This window comes from Acomys minous, assembly GCF_964271855.1.
Source record: "Acomys minous genome assembly, chromosome: 19".
NCBI classification, from domain to species: Eukaryota; Metazoa; Chordata; class Mammalia; order Rodentia; family Muridae; genus Acomys; species Acomys minous.
Genome location: NC_140499.1, coordinates 29,919,826 through 29,942,002, shown reverse-complemented (window position 1 = coordinate 29,942,002; position 22,177 = coordinate 29,919,826). Strand labels below are relative to the sequence as shown.

The 22,177-nt window shown below is 43.5% G+C and overlaps 1 long non-coding RNA gene across 3 annotated transcripts; it reads left to right on the top strand.

Annotated features, from left to right (window-relative positions):
• Positions 1–339: 339 nt before the first annotated feature.
• Positions 340–20,702, top strand: LOC311590439. Of its 3 annotated transcripts, none has more exons than XR_014776878.1 (3): positions 340–586; positions 806–1,537; positions 18,055–20,702. It is a non-coding gene; the product is annotated as an uncharacterized lncRNA (long non-coding RNA). The 3 variants fall into 3 exon arrangements; XR_014776879.1 differs by having other exon boundaries at positions 340–620; XR_014776880.1 differs by having other exon boundaries at positions 340–1,282; positions 1,407–1,537.
• The last annotated feature ends 1,475 nt before the right edge of the window (positions 20,703–22,177 follow it).

Genomic DNA, 22,177 nt, shown 5'->3' with positions numbered 1-22,177 from the left:
CAATACTCAGAAGCTGCTTTGGCTGAGCTAAAGTGGGCACAGAACTATTTTCATTAGGAGTCACAGTTGGGCCATATGCAAAGGACTCCAACTGATGGCGTGATGTAGGTCTAGAATGTTGGTTCCCATCCAGGAGGTGGTGGAGAGCAGTAGGGCCCTACCTCACTCTCACCTTGGTCAGACAAGACTCCTCCCTAACTGCTGTGAGCCCCTGGCTCCATGAGAAATCCTTAAGAAGTGCATGTAGGGAGGAAATGTGTCTGAGGATTGTTTAGTTTTCATATGGACGAGCCATACAGAACCTCCTCGGGGGAGCCATACAGAACCTCCTCGGGGGATCCAAGATGAAGCTAGAACCGGACTGGAGCAAGACCCCAAGCTGAGGGTGTCTGAAGGCTCAGTAGGGAGCCTTAGAAGGCCACAGTGGACACCTTACCCTCCCCGGAAGCCGAAGCTGGGCCTTCAGGGGGAGCTCCTGCTCCACGGGACTGAGTGGGCGAAAGCGTCTCTCACAGTCTGCTTTTCATCTACCTCCCACTGTCCTTTCTCCCGTGATACGACCCGACCTGACCCGACCGAGGATCTGGTAAAGAACTAAGTGTTTGGGTCCTTATTCAAAAGTAAGTGCAGAGCACGAGAGAGCTTCTCAGGTGATGTCTTAGGCTGGCTGTGGCTGGCAGTTACACAGCTGTGTCCATTTGTGGTCCTTCATCAAGCTGTGCGTTGCTGGCTGGATGTCTCTACTTGTGCAATATAGCTGAGTTAAAGATGGCTCAGTGCCTAAGAGTACTTATTACTTTTGCAGAGGACCAGGGTTCAGTTCCCAGCTCCCACAAAGCTGCTAACAACTATCTACAACTCAGTTCCAGAAGATCCAGCGCTCTCTTCTGGACTCCACAGGTACTACACACACTTGTGCACAGACATGCATGCAGGAAAAATACCCCTGCACGTAAAATAAAATTTTAAAATAAATCCTTTTTTAAGTTATAAAAGAAGCACAATGACATATGCCAACTAGATATTTCTTTTAGCTGACCCTCTTTTGATCCAATAATTACTTTATTATAGGAAAATGACTGAGTTAATCATAAGTTACTGGTTGTACCTCATTTCTAATGACAATCTTTGGGACTTTCTGTATTTCTAATCAAGAAATAGTTCTTTTCATTCCTGCAGGTGGAGACAAAGCTGTATCATTCAATCCTAGGCCTTTGTTAAGACATGCCTACTTCTCAAATAGAAGTAAATATTGTCTTTGACAAAATCCTGGCACCACAAGGTCGGTATAGTGACATTACTTAGAAATGTATTAGGTGAAAATGGTATTTTTAAATTCTTTCACTTTCTTCTTTGCTTCATGTTAAATTCTCGGAGTGAGAACATATGACTACTATTTTTAAAAGATGCTGCAGTTGGCGGTTTTCATGTGTGTGACTCTGAAAGGACGAGAAACCTAGACTTCATGCCAGTTCAAGCCCAGCTTACACTGCCAGAGAGAGCCCTCCTCATAAAACATAGTCTTTAGCTGAGACAGGTGAGTTGGTGCCAGGCAAGAGCCTGGACTTCTGCGTGCCCCTGGTCTGTTGGCACGCTTCATTTCTAAGCTGGGAATAGCCAGAGACAACTGCAAATCAAATTTCACAGACTTCTGGCTTTACTGACGGGATTTTCCATTACTTTGGGTGAAGCCATTTTGAAAACACTCTACTTACAAACTTAGTGAGATAGTTTTATATTCAGTCTTACCCAAGGCAGAAAGCTGGGCTGGAGGTGGCCACAAACTGTATTGGCTCAAGAAAGTGAGGGCAGGGAGGCAAGCCTGGGGTAGTGTGGCAGCTCGATCGAGACACAGTACGGTTCACTCCAGGTAGGGTGGCTGGCATCAAGAAAGAGTAATGAGGTGGGCGTGGTGGTGCACGCCTTTAATCCCAGCACTGGGAGGCAGATCGCTGTGAGTTCGAGGCCAGCCTGGTCTACAAAGGGAGTCCAGGACAGCCAAGGCCACACACAGAGAAACCTTGTCTCAAAAGCAAAAAAAAACCAAAAAAACAAAAAAACAAAACAAAACAAAAAACCCAACCAACTAAACAAACAAACAAAAAACCAAAAAAAAAAAAAAGAAAGAAAGAAAGAAAGAAAAACCACACACACACAAAAGAACAACAAACAAACAAAGAAAGTTATGAAGAGACTTCGTTGCTGGCAGAGCTGTCGCTGCCTTCACCGTCGGCTGAGTGCATCTGTTCACGTGACTCGGGAGGGTCCTGTAAACAGGTCCCTTGCCTAATGAGCCTGCACTGAGCCTCAGGTGCAGGCCTCGCTCAGAGCTGGGTTTTCGGTGCTCCCTAAAGGCCTTCATTTGGGCCTATTGGAGAGCCCGGCCACCGAGGACACTGGGGAGACTCTGACTCTGGCCTGTACCTGTTTCTTCTCTTCCTACTTACCACGCAGCGATGAGCTTTGCTGTGCTACATGTCCCTGCCATACTGTGTCACTTTATCACGATGATCAACTATTGACTAAAGCCTCTGAAGCCGTGAGCCAAATTAAAGTTGAGCCTTTACAGTTGATACACTCCTCCACTCCATTATTGACGGAAGCCCGAGTAACAGAGAGCTCATTCCAGTTAGTGCTGTGACTACAACTGACAGTACGGGCCGGAAGCCTTTGGGAACTTCTAAAGACCTGGGCAGGAGAAAGCCTAGGACGGCTTATAACATATTAATTCCTGAGCACTCCAGTGGGAGCCCGGAAAACTGTGATGCTGAACTGCTACGAGGTCCTTCTGCCTCCGGTCCGAGCCACTGGACTAGAGACCTCCGCTACCCCTGCCATGAGAGTGCAAAGCCAGAGCATCTGTGCCAGCAATAGGCTCATCTGTCCAAAGCTCACAGACCCGCGTGGCACACAGCATGGGAATTCCACATGAATATGGGAAGAACGCTGGCCCCTTCTGGAAGAGAAGTGAGCCCTTTTAGTTTATGTTAGGCAGGCAGGAGGGCAGCCAGGAAGGACCGGTGGCCCCAGATCCAACATGCTGATCTCTTTAGAATATGCCTGTGTAGCCACTGGGCACCCGGACATCACCCATGTCACTGCTGTACCATATGCCACTACTGTCTTCAATGTAGAGCTTCTAAACCTAGAACGACCAAAGCGGCCTCCTACCCTAGCTCTCCGCATACAGCTCTGCCGTGGGGAGATCTGGTGCCCTCAGACTCATGTACATGAATCCGTTTGGAGCTTTTCCCGATGCCCCGCTGTGTTCTGTGTATAGCTATCTACCCTGCTGAATACATTCTTTCATTCTGCCTGGCGTTGGACACCTTTCCTGTGCATGTAATCTAAACCTGGCAGCCGTCCATCATAAACTTTAAGATACTCATTTTGTTTCAGAGTGAAAATTCTGTTTCAGTCATTCATATCTAGGCTTCCAGAAGCAAGTACTTTATGAATACTCACAGACATATGAAGGGTTTACTTTAAGAATGTTGGATTTGGGGTTAGTTGCAAGAATTTTTATCCTTAGGTGAAATTTTTTATCAATTATATGGTAAGATATTTTGGCTGTGGTGCTGCAGAGCCATAGTAGGTTCTGCAGTGTTGAGGGCTGTGTTGGTTGTTGTCCAGTAGGGGCTGTGTCCTTCTGTTAAATTTTAAGCCCAACCTCAACTGAACTGGGGAAAGGCAAAGGGAGCCTCTGTCGGCCTCTGGCCCCTCCCACAGTCTGAAGCCCTCTCTCTTCTAAAACAGGCCCCTTCACTGCTGTGTCACACAGTCCAGGCATCTGTCACAGATCAGCAGGGTCCTCTGAAGTCTTCTTTGTGACCTGGCTTAATATTTCCCATCCTATGCTTTTTTTTTTCCTGGTGGATTTTCAGGACTTTGCAATCTTGTTACTGTCCAAGCTCTGTTTGCTGAGCGTTAGGCACCTGAGGTTTAAGTTTGGAGGTGCTGTTTGTTATGAGCCAGGAAAAGCCCAGCGATCAAGGCAAACCCTTGAGTGCTCTCTGAAAGACGATGATGGCGACCACAGCTTCGGCATTTCCTGGGCTTTGAGTCTTGGCAGCCAATCGCAGCTTCCTGGCTTTTCCTCCTTCGGCTCCTCCTCACCCTTTGTGAGGTGCTCTCTTGTGAAGTGATTTAGTGAGAGAAATTATAATTTTGTTTCCCACTCTCCGTACACGTATAAGTTTTCATTTTATTATTTCAACAAAGGCGCCTTATGCTGTCTTTTTGAACTAAATAGATAATGTTGGTAGAAGTGTAAACAGTAATGGTTGTGCTCAGTGAGAACTGTAAAGGGATGAGAGTAAGGACTGTGGGAAACTGCACTAGAGTCCTTCCTTCGTACTCACAGGCAAAGAACTTGACTATATTCTGTGCTTGCCATGTGTGCCTGAGAGTCAAGGTGGGAAAAATACCAAGGCAGCAGGAAGGACACGATACACATGCACATTGATAATGGCTGCTTATAGGCAAATAGAGAGTAAAAGTGAAGAGGAAAAAGCCAAGTGGAGAGATCTGAAAATGTTGAGGAAGTCATGTGACATTTCAGGCTAGTGTCACACACACACACACACACACACAGACACACACAGACAAAAGAGGTCAAATAACTTGTTCTAGAACAATGGGAAAGAGGCCTTGAAGGCATCGCAAACATTTTCAAGAATCCACCTATCACAATATATCTAAGGTCTAAAAAATTAAACTCACTAAAAATATTTCAGTTTGAGAATCTTGGGGTGCTTTGCACGCATGGGAACCTATTGAATTGTTTCCTTGCCATTCACTTCCCTGCGGTTAGCACTTGAGCAGTGTAGAACCCAATGCAGACATGGTCCAGGGGCTCTGGTATAACTCTTACCACTGGCAGGCCTTCATAATGACCATGTAAGCCTGACTTTATAAGCACAGGTATGGGGTCGCGGAGGCTTCCTCTGCGATTCCAAAAGAGAAGGCTGAGATGCCACAGGGCAAAGTCTGCAAGCATCTCTGACAGGGAGGTGTGCAGTGGACCTGTGAGGGTGAAACCAAAGGTTCATTGTCGGCCTCAGGCACATAGAGATACCAAGAGCATGGAACAATGCCAAAGGAAACTATAGGGCCAACCCTAGGGGTATGCGCATGGGGACTGTAGCCAGTAAGACCACAAAGGCGGGGCTTCTCAAGCACTTTGGAGCTCATACCATGCCTTCCTGTGCCCAGTGTGACGGACACAAAGCACTAGTCTTCAGTGTTTTCTCTGGTGTGTATGTGTGTGAGTGTTGTTTGTTTGTTGTTGTTGTTTGTTTTGTTTTGTTACTTTTTTTGGTCTACACTTCTATTCCCCACTTGGGGACACTTAACCTGTGTCATAGGGGAAGTTTATAACCTGCTCTGTTGGTTTTTATAGGAGCCAAGAGCTATGGCCTTTCTTTGTTCCTCTGAGGAGACCTTGCACTTTAACTTTGACAGTGTTGGAGCTGTTAGGACTCTAGGTACATTGGAGATGAACTTGCGGTGGTGGGGGGCGGGGGTGTTGCTGAAGCAGTATCCTAGGGAAATGACATTGACTATCTCCCTGTGTCCCATGTGATGAAGGCTTAAATCCGACTCAGTGGGGCTTGGAACTGGTAAGCCTTTCAATTAGACCTCATATAAGCCTGACTCTACCAATAAAGGCTGGAATTAACTGGGAACATCCAACTGTGAGTTGGAGTAAACTGATGCCACCTTGAAAGAAAAGATGGCTGAGGAGCACTGGATCCTCCCCACTGGTTTATTACAAAACAGTCCTTCTGCGCCAGAGGCTGTAAGAGTCAGATACAGCACATGGCTGGGTGCTCGTGGGCTGTCCCTGATCTGGATCAAGGAGGCGGCTTACTGAATTGGACTTAGTGGAGGGTTTTAGTCTCTTGAGAGGGAATGAATAATTCATATGGCCAACGACTTGATGCCTGCAAGGAGATTTTTCAAGCCTTGTTATTCCCTTTGATTCAAAGTAAAGGAAACCTGTTTGGATGAAGATGAGGTCCTTCATAAAGACCCAGGGACAAGAGAGAAGATTGGGGCTGGCCAAATCAGTTCCTCATAAGGATAAAACTGGGGTCTCACAGTGGGTTCCTACCCCCGGGCATCTGCTGAAGGAAGCGGGTGGCTCAATGTATAGGTTCCCTGGAGGACACTCTGGTGTCTACGGATGTGTTTAAGAACAAGAGTTGGTGTCGTCAACACGTACAAGCAAGGCCCATTCGATGCAAGAACTCCTGAGTGAGCGTTGCCTCGTGGAGCAGTGAGTTGAACTTGATGAGCTGCACGGACTGAGCTTGGATAGAGGGAAGCCCAGGCTCAGGCTGGCAGCATTGTTCATGACCAAAAGGAACTGCTTCAGCCCACTGAGGCATCTCGGAACTGTCTGTCCTTGATGAGAGCATGGGTGCTAAGCTGCAGTGATGAAGGTAACGGAAGGGGGCGCTTCTGAGCCTCAGCTCCAACAGTATGGCTGGAAAGCTGGGACTCACTTAGAGCCTAGGGAGCATCTCAGAGTTGTCAGCACATGCAGTGGCACTTACACTAGTCCAGCAGAACAAAAGATCAGAGTATGTACGCTTAGGTATTTCTACCAATCGTTTTACTTATTCACTGTTTTTAATAGGGCCCTAGAGGAGATTTTGGCGAGATTAAACTTTATGCCTTCACGCAACGCTTTCTTTCCTTGTTATTTAAACCTGACTTTAAGGACATCCTTCCAAGCAAAGACCGAAGCACACAAAAACAAAGCTTCTCAAATCAAAGGAGGGTTAAGGGTAGGTAGATGCTGAAGGGACTCTGTGGTTTGGTCAGCCTAGAAGAATGAAGGAAATGATACATCAAAGTGAAGACAGGGTGGACAGAGCTCATCACCCTGGGACATAAATATGATATACTGTACAGCGAGGAGGAGGACGACGCCTGTGAGGTGTGGTCAGGATAGCGCCTCGCTGTGCCTTCACCATATACATCTCCAGTCAGGAAATCCTGCGTGTGACAGCAGGAAATTCAAAGCACAGGGAGGCTCCAGGGCTCAGACTGACTTCTCAGCGGTGCAAGGGGGGTGATCACGCTGAGCAAAGGAAGCTCTGTGCACTCCAGAAGAAAGGAGGAAATCAGTTACCCCAAACAACTAGACTCCGGGAGAAAAGCCCCCACATCCCCTGAGATTTCAGGAAGCTGGACCAGCCCTGCACGGCAGCATGAATAGGCCAGAGGAAGGGATGTAAAGGCAGATAAAGAGGGCTGCTGCAACCCCAGCCCAGCCTGTTCAAATACATCCGCCAACGAGTGGAAGGAGAATAGGGAGGACTGGAAAAGGGCATGTCGCTCTGCACAGCAGTGAGATCCTGCAGCCTTTCGGCTGAGTGGGTGGGGCGTAAGGAGTACGTGGGGGCGGGGCGGTTAGATTACCCCACACCACTAGGGTGGTGATGGCGGAAGGTCTACTCACAGTGGAATCTGTAACGTTCACCTTGGTGACGGGGTGACATTTTAAGCCGTGAAAGTGAGCATTGCTTCTTAAAGTGCTCTCTCAGGAAGACCCACTCTGAGAGATCAGTTCTGTTGAAGCCTGCTGACTTAAGGAGCTCCACATGCTGGAGGTGACACCGTGCTTTACCCACGGCAAAACTATCAAGCTGTTGGAATCAAGCAGAAGCATTTACTAGCCAATTCTTATCTATAATGCCTCTGAGAGTCTGGTACACATGCAGATAGAAGATTGGAGAAAACCACCTCCTACTCATAATTTACCAACTGTATGTTCTTAGGAAGCCATTTTGCTTAGTAGGCACACCATGACTGAGACATTGAACATTATTCATAGCGATATAAACCCTAAGAGACCATTTACTGGAAAGTATTTTGAGAAATTTACAGATGGGAAATGGCAGGCACCACAAGTCTGCTGGGTCTCTGCCCATTCTTTTCAAAGGTAGGAAATGTCCCTTTTCTTTGTGATATTGGCTCACCACACTGTGAACCGAAGTGAGTAGACTGGGTCAAAGGTGAAGGGAGTGGAGCAAGTGAAAGTATGAGGGTGATTGCTGCACATAGGCCTACTTCCAGGCAAGGTGGTCGGGTTGATCTCAGCAAAGAACTCTCCCTTTGTCTGCCAAGAGGATAAGGTTAATTGGACTGGAGGATGTGGGAGGGAACATCTGTTAGCAGATCGTTTAGTCAAATGCTTTAGTGTTTAGCTGGATTCTCCATCAAGTGCTGTGTGTCCATGTGTGCATGTAATTCTCACAACAAGCCTATAAGGATTAGCCCACTTCACAGAGGAGAAACCCCAAAGTAATTTTGCCTTAGGGCACAGAGGTATTAAGATGCCTAGCAAGATTTATAGGAAACTTCTGACTCACTTCCCCACTTTACGTTTTAAAAATATATTTATTTAAGGTTAGTCTCCCATGTGCATGTATTCATTTAAAAGATGGGATTTCTGTGCAGTAGGTAAGCTTCCTTTGCAATTTCTGATATGTAGGAGGGAACTGTGGGAGAAGGCATGTTGACGTAGAGTCTTCTCGAGGTACCATATCCAACGTTCCTCCCATCACAACCACTATTCTGAAAACTACACGCACTGGAAACCTTATTGCCCCTCTGTCCTACCCATTCCCTTAAGAAGTCCTGGGCTGGTCTTTATTTCAACTCTCACTGTGAACACTCAGGAATGTGAACCCTTCCAGGCAGGAATCTCACCATCAGGAACCTTGTCTTTGCATGTTAATGTTTGCCTTCTTTGGGCCATTCAATGGCTGACACCTCCTCTACCACCACCACCACCACCATCATCATCATCATTGTCGTCAACATCATCATCATCATCAACATCATCATCTTGTTGCCTGTGCTTCTGGAGCCACTCCAGAGATGGGAGGTGGTGATGACTTGGAAAACTCTCATCAGAAGCCTGGCTTACATAGAATGTAGCCAGATAGCTTTGTCATCTACCTTATCTACAAGTCTTCATTTGATGAAAATAATGTGACATATAAGCCAAAGAGAATTTAGATTAACTCTTCTGATAAACACACACACACACACACACACACACACACACACACACACACACACACAGAGAGAGAAAGAGAGAAGAGAGAGAGAGAGAGAGAGAGAGAGAGAGAGAGAGAGAGAGAGAGAGAGAGAGAATGAAGTAAGGATGCTTTGAAGATTAAGTGAATAAATATACACACAACACTGAAAACAGTGTCTGGCAGAATTACATGTTAGCTATTGTTATCATTGATGTTTTCGTGTGTTGCTTTCTGAAGATTTGACTACTAATAATTAAAGGATAAGTGATTTTTAAAATGCCCTAAAGTTCCATTTACTGAACAGTTGTTTTCTCTGCCAGTCTTATCTTTTCTCTCACACTTCTCTATTCTCTCTGTCCTTACAAAGCTAGTTAACGGTGTTCAGTCAACAGTGATATTATCATACAGAGGACAATTAAAGTGTCCACACTTATGGTCAGTGGTTTTAAAATGTGTGCTTCTGAACAGGTAATAACATGCACACTATCAAAGACACCAGAGAATAAATAGCAAAAGCAAGCCATTTGAAGCGGTGTAGTTTTGAGGGGCAAAAACTAAAATGCTTTAAAGAAGTGAACAGAGCCTGAAGGACCTGTGAAATATCATCATGCAGATGCATTACAGGAATTGAAATGGTACAAGGACCCTGGGGTATTTTTTTAGAATGACAGAACCTTTCTTGGCTCTTGGTGGGCTTAACTTGGGGTGTAGGAGAGCCAAGGTCCCAGAAATGCAACTAAAGAAAAGCCACCCTGAGAGAGTGGTTTTTGGGTTCTTGTCTCACAAATTTGAAGAATAGAATTCACAGGCCATAGTGGGTGAGTTGTAGAAAAAAGTAAATTAGTATACGGATCTTGAAGAAGAAGAAGAAGAAGAAGAAGAAGAAGAAGAAGAAGAAGAAGAAGAAGAAGAAGAAGAAGAAGAAGAAGAAAGGCAGAGCTCTGGTACATAAGAGGGGTCTCCTGGAGTGGGTACCACCAAAGAGCTACTGTCTTGGAGTTAACAAGGCTCTGCCTGATGAAGTAATAGAGACTATGACAAGCTGGTCTGTCCAGTTTCCATGCCAGGTGTCCATGTCTTCAGTACGGTTTCCTGGAATGAGTTGCCCACTTTAGAGAGAAAGACAAAGAAAGCCTGAACCCTCTTCCTGGTATCTATGGCCTCCAGCAAATCTGAATCTACCAATATAGGCCCCAGCACTTTTCTAGATTTCATTTGAAAGAAAAAACTATCACCTCTGAGGTCTTTACCCTAAAGCTGCCAAGCCAATTTTCATCTCAGCTTCTTAGTAGTAAGAAGATGGGGGCAAAGAAGTAATGGCAAAGTCCTCTTAAATTGAAGTTGAGGGACCTTTTGTCTCCTGGTCTACAGCAACTTCTCTTAGCCCTCGTGTTTCTGCTTCATGCTATTGAGTGAGGGAAGCTATTGACTTGAGGATTTAAAAGTCACAGTGATGGGTTGGGTCCAAATGTTCATTTGTTAGAGACTTTAAATTTACATTGCAGTCCTTCTCCACCATCTTGGTGGTGTCTTGTAGGAGTGGATTTTGTGTGGGGCTGTGAAGGGCACAGCGACTTGTAAGAGAGTTGTGTGGGAGAGAAATCAGTGCCATGTTTCAGACTAGAACGCTTAATAGGGTTGTGTGTACACGTGATGGGTTGCTGAATCCTTACATCTCATTCTCTCTAAACTCAGTGTTCTGCCTCCTGATGTCATCTGCAGACTGTGGCCTCATTGCATGATTCCTCATTCACTCTGTGTGTGTGCACTTTGGACTGAGCCTGTGCACCTTTGGCAAGTGCTCCATCACTGAGTTACATCATCAGCCTTTCTCATTCAGTCTTAAATTCAAAAGAATTTGCTCTTACAGGTCCTAACAAGAGAATATAGATTCTTATGCCTTCAAGGCACAGGCACTGGAGAAGACTGTTTTGACATATTTTTTTTAAAGATCTATAACCACTCTTCCCAGAATCTTGATTTTTTTTTAATTCTTTTTTTCGGATACTCTGTAAAAATATATATGGTCCTCTTGGTTTTGCTACAAATAGGGCTTTTACAACTGTTCCTTTCTTCTGTTATCTCATTCTGCCATTTTCCCCGTAATACAATGCTAGCATTATTCTACATGGTTGTTTTGAAAGGATTATAGCTTAAGCATTTGAAAAAGTTTCAATTTAAAAAATTTCTTCTTCTCCTAAATACCTTTGCAATTAAAGATGGAGATTGTTTGTTTTTTTATTGCTGTAGTTTTCAATCTAAAGGTTTGTTGACATAATGTTCTTGTGAACTGTGTACAGTTTACCCTTGTTCATTCAAATGTTGATTTCTCCGCCCCACTCTCTGGATCAGTCTTGACATTGCATTGTGATGTTTATTCTAAATCTGTTTCAAGTTTGTGTAAACATGTGACCATTTGTTCTCTGTTATGTCAATAAAAACAAACTAGCCAATGCTGAGCAATAACAGATAATAGGGTGGGACATCCTGATCCAGTGAGGGGAGGAAGAGAGAAAGAAGGGGAACATGGAGCCATGAGGAGAGGACCTAGAAGCACCAAGAGAAATGAACCAGGCCTAGGAGATGTTCTAAAAGCAAGTATAATGTGGGAAATATGAATGGAAAGAAACTATACTAGCATGGAGGTTTAGGATGGAATAATTATTGCACAGCATTGTTCTATAGGCTAATTAAATAGATCCTGGTCTCTGTGTGGTTATTTAGGTATAAAGCTTGTTAAGGTGTAATGGCTGATTTCACTAAAATAATATTTCAATATTAAATATTAATAATTCTTCAATAAGGGTTAAGTTTTAAATGAAGTAGCTGGAGAGTCCATTTTGAGAAAAGTGGCAAAAAAAAAAAAAAACAACAACCCACAAACAGGGAGAAAGCTAAGAGATGGGAGAGGAGGGGAGAGGAGGGGAGAGGAGGGGAGGGCAGGGAAGGAGAGGGGAGGGGAGGGCAGGGCAGGGGAGAAGAGAGGAGGGGAGGGGGGAAGAGGAGAGGAGAGGAGAGGTTAACCCCAGTTTGGTCATTGGAGAGTTTATCTAAGAACAATTGAACCACATATAACAGCTGACATTGGGTCAGACTGACTTAGTTTCTGTATTGTACCAGTTTTGCTGGGTTCTGCCATTTCTCTACATATTTTGAACATTACTCATCTACCCATCACTTGAATGACTTGATAATTATGGCTAACCAATTTGGAAGACTTCTAGAATTTTCCATACAGCCAATTGGCCAAGTCATTTTCATACATCCAAAGTATTTCCTGATGCTGACATTGCCCTTTAAATTCATGCCTCTTTTTTTCTAAATTGACTTTGTAGACAAGTTGACTTTGTAGTGGCATTTCTTCTTACCCAAATAGTTTACTTATGAATGGGGCTTTCTGGCTCATATGCTTTATATTATTGCCAAACCAATGATTATATACTAAGAGTGAATGGAGCTGATGTGCAGTACAGCCAGGCTGGTTTGTCATGGTGTCAAGAGAGCTGAAATCTTTCCTTAAGGCATGAAAGCTCCAGTATGAAGGATCAACAATCCATTCCAGAGCTCACCGATGGTATACAAGACCCTCACCTACACACTCACCTCCTTGGCCAAATCTACTAGTTTAGGTATTTTTCACCATGATGTATCAAGGAAATAAATACAAAAACAAACCACTTTTTAAAGCTACTATTGAACTATTGAACTAATTTATGCTTGGGGTGACAGTAAGAGTGGCATTTGCCTTCAAATTAATTTTATCTTCTTTCAAGGTCCTTATCAAATGTTTCCACAAGGCTTGCTTAATTCATACTTTTTCTACAATGTTTAATGTCAATATTAATGGAATAGCTGATGAAGACATAACGTGTATATTTCGTAAATGACCTCACATTTCCAGGTCGCTAACATGACTCATGGGACTCAGGGCACACGTCTGTACTTCCTTCTGCATGGCTTCTATGGCTTTTACGTGGCTTCCTTCACCCAGTGACTTTTGATCTTGGCAAAACATCGGTATGAATGATCTTTAGAAACAATATTAACTTCCAGAGACACTGACACTTTAGTTTTTGCTACTGATTATTTTTCTTTGTTATTAATTAATTATTTATTTTCACTTTGCTTGCATTATTTGGTTTTTGAGACAATGCCTTTTATCTTTATCTGCTATCATATGAAAAGCACTGGGCAAGAGTTAGACTTACTTATATTTGCTTGTGATTTATTTATTTATTTTTTTATCATATGACTGGAACACAGCCACTTCTACTTGCTCTATCTATCTACCTATCTATCTATCTATCTATCATCTATCTATCACATTTCAAGCATCAGGTCCTTGTTAAATCCACCTCTTGTTAAATCTACCTTTATATTGACATTCATATCAAAACCAACAGAAGATAAACTTAGAAATAAAAATCTGGAAAGGTTTGATTGTCACAGAGTAGGTGCAATGATTCATCTACTGTCAAAGGGCAAGAAAACAGCTAAGTTCACAAAGAAACCCACTATTTTCTAGGATCTCAGAATTCTGACAGCACAAGTGATTAAACAGTCATTTGACGATCACAGCTTGGAAGACCTCTTTCTCTGCACATTGGATGCTTCATGTTTTGGTCTATTGCAGCACTGGTCAATGTGTACTGAATTGTTTGGTTATATATCAGTTGCCCAAGCTAGACTGTGATTCTCCAAAGCAAACACTCTGCCTTCTTTTTCTTGCATCCTCAGCATTTACACCAGAGGTGAGCATACAGAAACTGCTCAGTAAATTCTGCCTCAGCCAGCTCCGGCTGCAATGGCCTCATTACTACACATGAGGTGGCTTCAACCCAGAACTTGATGTTCTCACAAGTTGAGTTGGAGGCTTGAAGGTTCAGTTAAACGTGTTAGCAAGTCTAGTGTCTAATAGGGATTGCTCCCTGTATATAGGGAGCTCCTTCTTGTTTCTCCTGAGAAGCACATGAGGGCTGGTCAGGAGGAAGTGAAAAGAGGACAGGAGCATTGCTTGTTTTTCTTATAAGGACATTAATTCAGACTTTGGCACTCTAGCCTCATGACACCATTCAAACCTACAGATATAGCATAAATTGGTGAAAGGTAGATTAATATATAGATAGATTAATACATGGATAGATGATAGATAGATTAATATATAGATTCATGATAGATAGATGTTAAATAGATAGATAAATAGATAGATGATAGATAGATAAGATAGATAATAGATAGATAGATAGATAGACAAATAAAACAACTTTTATTTATTGTATGTGTGAGAATGGAGGCCCACAACCATCCATAACTTCTGTTCCAGGGGATCCTATGCTTTTGTTTGACTTCCATAGGCACAAGGTATAGGTATACATGTGGGCAACACACACACACATACACACACACACACATACACATGTCTAACACAGACCAAACAAACAAAAGAAAAATGGAAAAAACGACATAGAAGAGTGAAAGAAAAGGACAATAGTACTCCCTTTAAAAATTTACATCTAAGCCGGGTGTGGTGGCTCATGCCTTTAATCCCAGCACTCGGGAGGCAGAGGCAGGTGGATCACTGTGAGTTCGAGGTCAGCCTGGTCTACAGAGTGAGTCCAGGACAGCCAAGGCTACACAGAGAAACCCTGTCTTGAAAAACAAACAAACAAACAAAAAATTAAAAATTTACATCTAGAATGTATTTGTTTTGATTGGATAGTCCGACAGTTCCTTTTCCTTGTGACCTTCCAACCATGGCCCCATTTCCTTTCATCTGGATTGGTCAGTCTCCAGGGATTTCCCTTCCCAGATCTGTGGTGGGAGGCCCTGCTTCCTTAATCTAGCTCTTGATTTATTCCATTGTTTTGTGTGGATAATGTTCTCTTAAAAATGATGCCTGGGCATTAAATCTTTAAAGCCTTGACTGTTTAGGATGCCTGCCTGGCCTTAGTGTTATGGCCCAGCTCTCCTGTGACCACCCAAAGCTCTCCTTTTCCTTCTGGCTTCCAAGTCAGCATGCCACTTGTCTTGCCGTGCTTGTGTTTGTGTACGCTGGCAGCATAGGTGAACGTTATCATTCAGTTTTTACTGACCGTAATTTCCAGCTTGAGGGCTATTCTAATGAGTACTGTGCACTGAAGCTTTCTTTTCACTTCTTGTCCCTTCCTTCTTGTGTGCCGACAACATTGTTGGGGTTCCAGAGCTACCGGCCAACAGCATAGAAAGGCACCCGATAAGTCGTCAGTGGTCTGGTGCCTTCTCTTGAGGTTAGATTTGCTATTTCCTTTTAAAAAAAATAGAAATAGGTGATGCTAGCCCACATCTGTGATCCCAGTTACTCCAGGAGAATGATGGTGAGAAAGCCAGCCTGGGCCATGCTCTGCAGCCCTATCTTAAAACAAACAAGATCAGTATATCCTCAGAAAAGCAAAGCATCTAAACCAAAGGTTCTTAACCTGTGGGTCACAACTCATTTGGCAAGTATCTATCCCAAAAATATTTACATTCCGATTCATAAAAGTAGCAAAATTACAGTTATGAAGTGGCAATGAAATAATTTTATAATTAGGGGGTCACTATAATATGAGGAAGTGTATTAAAGGGTCTCAATATTAGGAAGGCTGGGAACCAATGAACTAAACTAAGACCCTGAAGTTGAAAACTGAATTTGTTAGCTACTATGTATCACCTTTCTATTTTCATTCTAGACTTTTCTAATTAACCCAAAACAGCATGGCGGAGATCAGGTCACGGATCTCATGGAAGGGACATTGGGAATTAAGAACACCCAGTACCTATTTTCATCTCACTTTTCTTTTTCATTCTTTTCTTTCTTTCTTTTCCTTTTTCTTTTTTCTTCCATTTTGTCTTGTTTATTTTGCACCACCTTATGTTCCCATCTCAGCAATTTCAGTTTTAAAATAAGTATTTAAGAGCCAGATCTGTATTTGGCTGCATGCATGATCAACCTCATCTACAGTTAAAACCTTCTGCATTTGGAAACTAATGGCAGAAATTGACCTTGATGTTTCCCAGGGGGACAAATTCATAAATATGAAAACAGGGGGGGTGGAAAATCCCCCACCAAGGTAGCAAATGACTCGATGTGGCTTCTGCAGCAAATAGGAGACAATTCACAAGGCTGGCACATCACAAACAGTGAGAAAAATTACACAGGCGCAGGGAGGAGCTGGGCATTTGTAGAGTAGCTGCTGATGCTGCTTGTGTTTGTAACATCCTTCTGGAGAAACCAAAGACAGGCCTATGGTTTAAAAGCATGCCTTGCAAGCAAAACAATACAGATAAATTATTTTCTTGATTTTTGTTTTGTTTTCTGTTTTTTTTGTTTTTGTTTTTCGAGACAGGGTTTTTCTGTGTAACCTTGCCTGTCCTGGACTCACTTTGTAGACCAGGCTGGTCTCGAACTCACAGCAATCCACCTTCCTCTGCCTCCCGAGTGCTGGGATTAAAGATGTGTGCCACCACGCCCAGCTCAGATAAATTGTTTTCATGTAAAGACGGTGTTGGGAATGCTAAGAAAGGAAACCTATAAGTAACTTCTCAAAAACGGGCAATACGCAGCCTCCCTGACTCAGTAAACCTGTTTAGCTCTGAGCTGTTAGAGCAATGGGTCATTTTAAATTTCAAAGTGCATTCGTTATACTTTGACAAGCACAGAATGGGCTACCTGGTAAGGCAGAGGGAGGAGTGGGGAAATGACCTGCACTTTATAGCACATCAACAGACAGGTGGGGCACAGTGCTTCCCTCGGGAGCTTGTACTGGGCCCTGTCTCAGGACTGTGATGGCTCCTCAGTTTCAGCCTCCACTGCCTTCTGTCCTCGCAGATGCCTCAGCACACTGGCCTCACAGTCACCTCTTTGTAGCTGCTTCCAGCTTATCCCAGGATAATTATTTCGGTTGCTGGAAATTTTAGCAGCCCCAATAGGCAAAGTTTAAACACTCAGCTGTGGTGTGCCCACTAAAGAGACAAATTGTTGTGAAAATCAGAGAACGGGGACCCATTCCCCTGTTCCGTGTGGCCATGGTAGGAAGAGAAACAAAGGGAGCCAGTGATCCTCATGCCTGCCACTGTGTTAGTGACGCGAAGCTTAGAGTTAAATAGAAGCCAGGAGGCCTGGGTTGTAACCCATCCCCATCCCCACCCAGGTGCAATCCACGCATCCATCATCCCTTTGGTGATGGATCCAGTCTATCCTACAAGGTGGTCTAGCAAGGTGTTGGAACTCGGTAGCAGGTCTCACCCCCCTACCCCCTCCTACCCCCACCCTCCCCACCCCATAGCGACATCAGGGCCTCTGCCTTTCCCACTCGCTGCATGGGATCCCTGGGGGAGATCTTAGTTATTTGGGCCCATGGTTCCAAGCGCAATGTTACACAAAGGGAGGTGCACGTGTGTCTTTTAGACTAGCTGATTCTCTGGCAGGGCAGGTGCACTGCCTCCTCCAACCCCCTCAAGCCTCAACAGCCCCTCTTCCCCCACCCAGCTGTGCTATTGCTGTTTGGAGCATGGGTGCTTTTAAAAGAGGTGCAGAGCAGACAGGAAGGAGGCTGTGCAGGACAGAGGTGCGTTCCTATGCCAGAGGCCTGGGCCCTGTGCTCAATTCTCCCTTTTAGCCACCTGAGTCACAGCACTGGCAAGCATGCTTACCTCTTGATTATACTAGGCCATTCTCTGCAGGTTCTGCGCTCCTACATTCCTTACACGGTGCCCTGTCTCTGACTGGCGTGATGGACACCTTGGATGTAGTGGTTCCTGCCAGCTTCTCCTTTCTTGTCCTCCCATGTCTCCACTCAAACCCCAATGCCATTTCACTGCATCACCAGTCCTTATACCAGTGTTTCAAGGGCAAACCTTAGTCTCCTGATGATCTGAGCGGCTCAGATTACTAAATTTGTTGTGTCTCAGTTTTTCCATATGTGAAGTAGTAGTCATAATAGTCACAATACTCTCAATTTTTTTTTTAAAAAAACAGATTTGCCTTAAATAATTATCAAAATGAAGAACTTGGGCTGGCTGCTGACACTGGAGAAAAATTCCATGAAAGCCACCTGCTGTTTGTGTGTTGAAACGATTGCTAATTGCCAGCCTCATCATTTTATGTGACACCGACAAGATGATGACACAGAGACATTTTCCTCAGTTCGTAGCCGTGGGTACCAACCACCCTGTAACAATCAGAGGGTCATCAGTCCGGGAGCTCTCTCTGTCTCTTGATGAGGATTGCTTGGCTTGGAATCTGGGAAGAGGAGAGAAGAGCAGACATTCTCAGGAGCTGAGCACAAGATTAGTGATGGCCAAGTAGCCGCACTTCCGCCTGGATACATAATGTTGTCCTTCAGCATGCTGGTGCCACACCCAGAAGATTTCCTCAGAGCAGCTGCGACTGCAGGTGTTACCTTTCGGTGCTTTTCCTATTTCACCTAGGAGGGTGTTGAAGTTCAGGAAATGACTTACCCTACTTCCCCCCTAAGTAAAAAGGCAGCTGGAGCAGAAAACGAGCAATTCAAATTCTAGAGTAGGAAATACTGTCCTTCATGTGCCCTTTCCTTTAATATCACATACTAACAAGCAGCGCCCCCTTTTCACAGCTGTCTCTTTCCGTCTTATAGTTTTTTTTTTCTTATGAACAAAATCCCTTCATTTGTTATTGATATCAATTGTGGAAGATTTTTCAATAATTTCAGATGTGGTTGCTTACATTGCCTTACTTTTGTATCTGATTGACAGAAAATATATTCTTTTCTGTTGTTGTTGATTTTGTTTTTTGAGACAGAGTTCCTCTGTGTAGCCTTGGATGTCCTGGTACTCCTTTTATAGGCTAGGCTGGGCTCAAACTCCAAGATCTGCCTGCCTCTGTCTCCTGAGTGCTGGTATTAAAGTGGGATTAAAGGCATGTACTACCACCACCTGGTGAAAATATAATATTTAAAGAATAATACTTCAGTGTGGAAATGCATGGCATATACTGGAAAGGGGCTTATCCTGCTTAGATATGAGGTGAGCGCAAGCCTGGAATAGCTTTGAAATCCCTCACCACACTTACATGATAACTCATTTTTATAAAGTCAAGTAATGCACATTTTATACTGGTGATAACAAGTATGTAAACATTGACCAATAACTAGAAAATTCTATGAGGAACATATATATATATATATGCATATGTGTATAGAATGATCTCTATATAAATGCATGTATGAACAGGCACATGTTCACAAACTGTAATAATCCAAAGAGCTCCAATATAGCGTTGCAATTGTAAGCAAGTTCTTTTTGTTTAAGGTGAATGTTCATGTTTCTTACACTTTTTTTCCTTTTCTTTTCGAGACAGGGGTTCTCTGTCTAGCCTTGACTGTCCTGGCCTCACGTTGCAGATGAGGCTAGCTTTGAACTCACAGAGATCCACCTACCTCTTCCTCCCCGTGTCCTGGGATTACCGGCATGTAGCACTGTGCCCATCGTTTCTTTCAGTTTTATGACTGATTTCTTCCATGGATTAGAAAACACAGCTGTGCTTTTTATGCAGAGCATAGAAATTTTTTATCAGTACAAAGTCATTTTGTTCGTGACCTTACAAGGCTCATAATTTTAAATTGTTTGAACTCATGATGCCGTTCATATACAGTTCAGACGTGCAAATATTCACAATAGGAATGTCCACCAAAATAATTTTCCTACATTAGATTGAAGAACAAAAATAGAAGAGTATGATAAAAAATAAATTGGCACAGGAGCCAAAACACCTTGGGAGTGATGGCTACCGGTGAGGATGGACGGGGCAGGAAAGATGTGTTCTTACTGAAAGGGCCTGCAAACTTCCCGGTCTAATCGTGCACACTTTAAGCCGATTCTCATGGACGTGCAAACCGAGCGAAGACCTGCAGTTAGATTTCAGGCTCTGCCTGCACATTTTTAGAATATCCCCTGATGCTTGTGATTAGAGAGTCTTCCTCTTGGCGTACTTTGAGGCGGGCTATTTTTAAGCATCTGCATAGGAACTTTGCTTCCTAGAGTTTCAAGACTCCTGATTTCTGCTCGTCAAAGTGAAGCTTCCAGCTGACTAAATCCTAGGCAGGGGGCAGAGATGGTCCAATTACTGGAGGCAGCTGAGCCTGCAGGAGTTAAAGGAGTAAAAGTGTGGAGGAAGAGTGAAGGAAACAGCGGAGGACAAGATGCTTCAGGTGTTGAGTAAGTGATTTACCCAAAGTTGAAATGCCCACCCCATTTTAGAGATTGTGAGAGTGATTCCTAAAGATCTCTTTCTCCATGTCTCTCTCTCTCTCTCCATCTCTCCAAATCTCTCTCTCCTTCTCCCTCTCTCTCCCTCTGTCTCCCTCTGTCTGTCTGTCTGTCTGTCTGTCTGTCTGTCTGTCTGTCTCTCTCTCTCTCTCTCTCTCTCTCTCTCTCTCTCTCAATAAAAGAGAACAGGGCTTCTCAACTTCAATACTGTTGACACTTGGGCACAGATACTTTTTTCCTGCATATTTTGGGATGTTTAGCATCCCTGGCCCCATGTAGTTGATGTTAGTCCCCCCCTCCCCAAACCCCTGCCACCTCATTGTGACAAGCAAAAATGACTGAAGTCAGCGTCTATTGTTTACTTGGGTAATGGTGGCTAGAAAATCCACTGCTGGGAGAACATCATTGAAATAAACTGTTCTTTGATGGATATACTCAACAGGACACACTTTTCTTTGTCACTTGCTTAGTTTTAGCCTCTGCTTTGTTGTTGTTGTTGTTGTTTGGTTATTTGGTTGGGTTTTTGTTTTTGTTTTTGTTTTTGTTTTTTGAGACAGGGCTTCTCCTGGAACTCACCATATCGACCAAGCTGTCCTCAAATTCAGAGCTCCACTTGCCTCTGTCTCCCTGCCTCCCAAGTGCTGGGATTACAGGCATGCACCACCACACCCAGCTTGTCCTCTGCTGCCAAAGGCTAAGTGAGAGATGAGATAACAGATGAGAAGCTGCCTCCTCCACTTCTCCAAGTGAAGGAGTCAGGACAACAAACATAGACTCTATTCCAAAGAGATAAAGATCAGCAGTTTACAAGGGGAAAGAAGGAATTACACAAAACACTAGGAAACTGAGCAACACACTTTAGCTTTTCATTTTCTTTGTGTGGTGGTGGGGGGTACTAAAAGCAATATCTCTAAAGCCTAGAATGAGATAGGAGGTGCCGCTCTCTCCATTCCTCTTCAGTGTAGTGCTTGAAGTCTTAGCTAGAGCAAAAAAGTGAGAAAATAAACAGATGCAAGTAGGAAAGGGAGAAATCAGATTGTCCCTATTTGCAGATGGCATGGTATTATATCTAAAAGGTGCCAAAATCTATACCTGAATTGTAATTAAAATAAATAATAAATTAAATTGTAACTAAAGTAAAAAATAAACTAGTTAGATACAATAAACACCTTCATTAAAGTAGCAGTATGAAAAACCAATACACAAAATCAGCAGTTTCCCAATATGCCAGCAGCCAAGTTGCCTGGGAAGAAATTAAGACAATAATCTTATTTCAAATGACCTGAAAAAAAAAAAACAAACAGAAAAAAAAACCCACTAGGACTAAGCCTAACCCAGGAGGTTAAAACTCAGAGATATTTGCACATTGATGCCTACTGCAGCAGAATTCCCTGTCACTGTTGGAAACCAACCTAAGTGTCTAACAGCAGGGGGTGGATGGATTCACAAAACATGTATCTATAACAATAGAAAAAATCAAGCCTTCAAGAAGAACAATGTACCAGGAGTGGTGGTGCACACCTTTAGTTCCAGCTCTTGGGAGGCAGAGGCAGGTGGATCTCTATGAGTTCATGGCCACAATAGTCTACAAAGTGAGTTCCAGGTCGGCCATATGGATACACCCAGAGAAACCCTGCCTTGAAATAAAAAATAAAATTAAAATAAAAAAAAAGAGCAAAACATGTCATTTGCAGGAAAATGGCTGTAACCAGAAAGAATCCTATTAAGTTACACCAGTCTCAGAAAGACATATACTGTATGTTTTCTTTCATTTCTGGCTCCTAGATTTCATATGGAAGCAAAAATATACATATACATGACATAAAAGTATAGATGAAATTGTCTGGGTGAAACAA